A 6,287-nucleotide genomic window follows, 5' to 3' on the forward strand; every position below is an offset into this window, starting at 1 on the left:
TTATCCGATAAGTGTTATAATCTCTAAATACCGTGCAAAACTTTTACTGAAAAGATAAATAATACACAAGTGTTCACAACACTTATTGTAACTCACAACCTATACGCACCCCAATTACACCCAAGAATTTTTCTCTAAAAATTCTTTTAAAGATTTTCTCTCTCTCTCTCTCTCCTTTATATTTCTTTTATTTTTGGGATGATTATTACAAACAATATAACCTACGTTTATATAGTTTTTAGTTTGCTTAATATAGGTTGTTTAAATTAGCAAACTTTTCTTTCCTATCAATTTTAAGACATTGCATGCATGCATTCTAAGGATTACATTGATTTATTATTTTAACTAAAAATAATAATGGTTGTTAATATCCAACAATCTCCCACTTGAAGACTGATTTTAATCTGTCTTCACACCTTACTCCATGGAGTACAACTTTCTCGTATGTTACTCATGCATGCCAACTAAAGTGGAACATAACTTTAGTTTGTCAATAGTTACCGCCTTTGTTAACATATCTGCCGGATTCTTAGTTCCTTGAACTTTTTTCAATTTTAACACTTCATCCTCTAGTAAAGATCGGATAAAATGATATCGAAGCCCAATATGCTTTGTTCGAGAATGGAATGCTGAATTCTTTGCCAAGTGTATCGCACTCTGACTATCACTATATAGAACATTATTCTCCTGCTTGAATCCCAACTCAGTTAACAAACCTTGAAGCCATATCATCTCTTTACTGGCTTCAGTTACTGCTACATATTCAGCCTCTGTAGTGGATAAAGCAACAATCTTCTGTAACTGCGACATCCAACTAACCGTTGTATTTCCAACTGTGAATATATAGCCGGTGGTGCTCTTTCTATGGTCGACTTCACCTCCAAAGTCTGCATCTACATAACCTTGTACTTTTAATTCACCTTTACAAAGTACAAACACTTCTCTGTGGTACCTCGTAGATACCTCAAAATCCATTTCACTGCTTCCCAATGAACTTTTCCTGGATTTGACATAAACCTGCTAACAACTCCCACTGCATGTCCAATATCTGGTCTTGTACAAACCATTGCATACATCAAACTCCCAATGGCTGATGCATAAGGAACCTTAGCCATATAATCTTTATCTTCCTCCGTCTGAGGGCACTGATCATTGGATAACCGAAAGTGACTTGCCAAGGGTGTACTAACTGGCTTGGATTCACTCATATTGAATCTTTGTAAAACACGTTTGATGTACTCTGATTGAGATAATTGCAAAGTACCTTTATGCTTATCTCTTGTAATTTGCATTCCAAGAATCTTCTTTGCTGGACCTAAGTCCTTCATGTCAAACTCCTTAGACAGTTGCTGCTTCAACCTTTTAATATCATCCATATTTGGACCTGCTACTAACATATCATCGACATAAAGTAGTAAGATGGTATAACTGGACTGATATCTTTTAATGTAGCAACAGTGGTCTGCGTTGCACTTCTGGAAATCTTCCTTGTGCATAAAGCTATCAAACTTTTTATACCACTGTCTCGGGGCTTGTTTTAGGCCATACAAACTTTTCTTAAGTTTGCACACCATATTTTCTTTCTTACTTTTTAAGAAGCCTTCTGGTTGATGCATATATATCTCTTCATCCAGATCCCCATGAAGAAATGCAGTCTTCACATCTAATTGCTCAAGATGAAGATCTTCAATGGCAACAATACTCAACACTGTTCTGATGGTATTGAGTTTCACAACAGGTGCAAAAATCTCATTGGAGTCAATTCCTTCTTTCTGTTGGAATCCTTTGACTACTAATCGAGCTTTGTATCTCTTGGAACCATCATGTTCCTTTTTCACTCGATATACCCATTTATTGTGAAGGGCTTTCTTACCTATGGGGAACTCAATTAGTTCCCATGTCTGGTTTGAGATCAAAGATTGCATCTCATCTTTCATTGCAAGCTCCCACTTGCTAGCATCACTGGTATGACATGCTTCATTATAGCATTCAGGCTCTCCCTCATCAGTCAATAACAGATAATTCATATATTTTTCTGTTTGGCACATGTGGACGAGTAGTCCTCCTCAATACTGGTACCGGACTAGAAGATTGTGGCATGTTGGACTGTGGCATAGTGATTTGTCCAATGGATTCATTTTGTTGAGGTTCCCTTACAATTGACTCTGTCATTGTACTATCCGGGACATAATCTTCATCAACAAACATCGGCCCACTCTGTACTGAGTCGCTGGCATCAGTTTTGTGTCTATCCTTGTACATAACTCTTTCATTGAAAATCACATCTCTAGTACGGATCACCTTTTTGTTTTCATCATCCCAGATGCGGTATCCAAACTCATCCCCACCATATCCAATGAAAGTACATTTCTTAGATTTAGGATCAAGCTTATTCCTGCCTTGATCACTAATATGCACATATGCTACACAACCGAATACCTTTAAGTGAGATAAACTTATCTCTTTTCCACTCCATACCTCTTCTGGTATTTTGTATTCTAACGGAGTTGATGGTCCTCGGTTGATCAAGTAAGATGCTGTGTTGACTGCTTCTGCCCAGAACTGCTTCGGTAAACCAGACTGTATACGAATGCTTCTGGCTCTTTCTGTCAACGTTCGGTTCATACGCTCAGCTACACCATTGTGTTGAGGTGTACCAGGTACGGTTCTCTCCATACTTATTCCATGATCATAGCAAAACTTCTTGAACGTGGTGTCTTCATATTCACCACCATTGTCAGTTCTGAACTTTTTGATTTTCAGACCTGTCTCATTTTCAACCATAGCTTTCCATCTCTTGAAAACTTCAAACACTTCAGATTTATGTTTTAGAAAGTAAACCCATACCTTTCGAGAATGATCATCAATAAAAGTGACAAAGTAGTGCTTTCCTCCGATGGATGAAGTAGTTGTTGGTCCCCAAACATCGGAGCGAACAAGCTCCAACTTTTCTTTCTTTGGGGTTCTACCACTAGTCTGAAAGCTTACCCTCTTCTGCTTTCCAAGTATGCATTCCTCACACATGTCTACTTCAACAGACTGTAACTCTAGAACTTTTCCTTTCGAATGCATAAGCTTCATCCCTTTCTCACTCATGTGGCCAAGTCTTTGGTGCCACAATTTGGAATTTTCATTTCCCGTTGCAATTGCAACTGAACAACACGCCCCTGCTGTCATATAAAGAGTACCACTCTTTTTACCATGCGCAATTGTCATTGCACCTTTTGAAATCTTCCAATTATCACCTTGGAAGTTTGTAGTGTAGCCTTCGCTAGCCAACTGCCCGACTGAGATCAAGTTTTTTCTTAGGTCGGGAATATGCCTGACATCTTTCAGCTCCCAAACTGACCCATTTAACTTAATCTTCACTACACCTTTACCAACAATATCACAAGGTTGATCATCACCAAGATATACTTTCCCAAGGTTTCCAGGGACATACCTCTCGAAGAAATCTTTCTTCGAAGTAGCGTGGAATGATGCTCCAGAGTCTAACACCCAAGACTCTTCCTTGCTCTCTAGAGAGCATATCAACGCATCATCTCCTTCCAAGGTAGAAGTGATATTTGCTTCTACCTTTGCTTCTTGATTTTTCGGTGCACTCTTGCACTGATTTTTGTAGTGCCCAATCTTCCCACAATTCCAACACTCGATAGTTTTCGAGCTTGTTGAATTAATGGGAGTCCTTGATTTCGATCTCCAATTTCTAGATTTACCTTGATAGCTTGATCTTCCACGTTCATTCCTTCTGGTTGAATTTCTTCCTCTTGACTCTGTATGCAATACTGAAGAGGTTGATGATTCACCCGACTCTCTCCGTCGGATCTCTTCACTGAGAACCAGATCACGAACGTCGTCAAATTTCAACTTATTCCTTCCTGACGAGCTACTCACAGCTGTGACTGTAGCACTCCAGCTATCTGGTAATGAAGACAAAAGTATCAATGCTCGAACTTCATCTTCAAAATCTATTTCGACTGAACTTAATTGAGTTGTGACTGAATTAAGTTCGTTGAGATGTTGAGCTACCGATGCACCTTCCGTCATCCGCAAATTGAATAACCGCCTCATTAAATGAACTTTATTAGAGGCTGATGGCTTCTCATACATATTTGAGAGAGCTTTCATAAGACCTGCCGTAGTCTTTTCCTTTGCTATATTAAAAGCAACATTGCGCGATAACGTTAATCGGATAACTCCGAGGGCTTGTCTGTCAAGAAGATTCCAATCTTCATCTTTCATTCCCTCTGGCTTAGTTTCCGAGAGAGGTTCATAAAGCTTTTTCTGGTACAGGTAATCTTCAATCTGCATCTTCCAAAATCCGAAATCTGCACCATCGAATTTCTCGAGTTTTATCTTTCCTTCATCTGCACCCATTGCTCCCACTCAAATCTAACTTCTTTGGATCGTATTTGATGATTCGTCTATGGATACGAACAGAATTTACCAACTCGGCTCTGATACCAGTTGTTAGAAAATTATGCAACTTTCCTAATGAATTAGATTAGTAGGAATAACAATAATATTTAAAATAACACACACAAACAAATTGATTATCCGATAAGTGTTATAATCTCTAAATACCGTGCAAAACTTTTACTGAAAAGATAAATAATACACAAGTGTTCACAACACTTATTGTAACTCACAACCTATACGCACCCCAATTACACCCAAGAATTTTTCTCTAAAAATTCTTTTAAAGATTTTCTCTCTCTCTCTCTCTCCTTTATATTTCTTTTGTTTTTGGGATGATTATTACAAATAATATAACCTACGTTTATATAGTTTTTAGTTTGCTTAATATAGGTTGTTTAAATTAGCAAACTTTTCTTTCCTATCAATTTTAAGACATTGCATGCATGCATTCTAAGGATTACATTGATTTATTATTTTAACTAAAAATAATAATGGCTGTTAATATCCAACATGGGAATCTAGTCTGGATGTTCAAAAACTATCTTATTTGTCATGATGCCATTTTGTAGGTCTTATATTAAGCATGTAAAGGTGATGCACATAAGCATAAACATACATGACAACTGAAAATTGGACATGAAAAATAAATTTTATAACGCCTAGAGGATTAGTTGTAACCAAAAGAATGAAAATAGTAAGAATTGAAAGAAAGCGATTAAATAAGCATGCAAGGCATAAAAAATTGAAATTGAAGATTTTTTTTTAAAAGGTTGAGTTTTGAAGAATTGAAATTCGAAAAATAAGTGTTCATGTGACATCTTATTTTCGAATTAACTTTAAGTGAGGTAGCTCACTTAAAATATCATCGATTTTTGTAAAACATTGAAATTGGAATTGGAATTGACGTTGATCATAGAATTTGAAATTAGAACTTGATAGGAGGTTTAGACCATCTATTCCAACCAACCCACCATTATCATAACTTAAAATCAAAATTCATCTATTCACATCAACTCGACCAAAATTATAGTTCTATATACCAACATAGTTAACTTAGTTCAACCAACACAATTAACCTAATTCTACAAGAATGTTCACCTTTAATCCAGGTTAAAAACAAATAACTAATTGCATAACTTCGTATTTAATTTCACAATTAAAATAATTCAGCACAAATTAAAAGCTTAACCTAAACACTTATAACAATTATTGAAACTGGTTCGGTAATCTTCAAGCGCACGACGAGCAACATCAACAAGAACAAAGAGAGAGAGAGGAGTGAGAAGAGAGAACACAAAATAATTTAGCAAAATAATGAAAACATGGTGTAAAAAAAAGTAACCAGAAGATGAAAAAGTCAATTATAGTCCACACGGCTTAAAGGGTAAAATATATGAAATAATTAAAAACCTAGAACATGGTATGAAAACGGGAACAAACAAACATATAAACTACAAGGGAATTTACTACATCCCAAACCTTTAAAATGCATGTGTTTTGAGTGTTATGATGGTCAATAGTGATATGAGTGAGGATTCCTTGAAATTCACTATTCATAAGTAACAAAATTCCCAAATCTTCCCTTTGTAAGTTCTAAATGCTTGTTTCCTTTGGTCTAAGGATTAAATCCTACTATCAACATTTCAATTTATTTCTTCTTTTTCTTTCTTTCTCCTTGTATCTTGATTCCTTTTATCCCTTTAATTTTTTCTTTTCTTACGTACTTTTTAATTTATTTATCTTTGTATGCGTAGATTATATATTTATGTAACAAATGAAATACCAGACTCTTTCATTTGCAAGGTATTATTAGCAACCGTAACATATTTGAGCAATTTCCTTCAATATTGCATAAAGATTCAATAATT

This window comes from Spinacia oleracea, chromosome 3, assembly GCF_020520425.1.
Source record: "Spinacia oleracea cultivar Varoflay chromosome 3, BTI_SOV_V1, whole genome shotgun sequence".
In the NCBI taxonomy this organism is placed as follows: domain Eukaryota; kingdom Viridiplantae; phylum Streptophyta; class Magnoliopsida; order Caryophyllales; family Amaranthaceae; genus Spinacia; species Spinacia oleracea.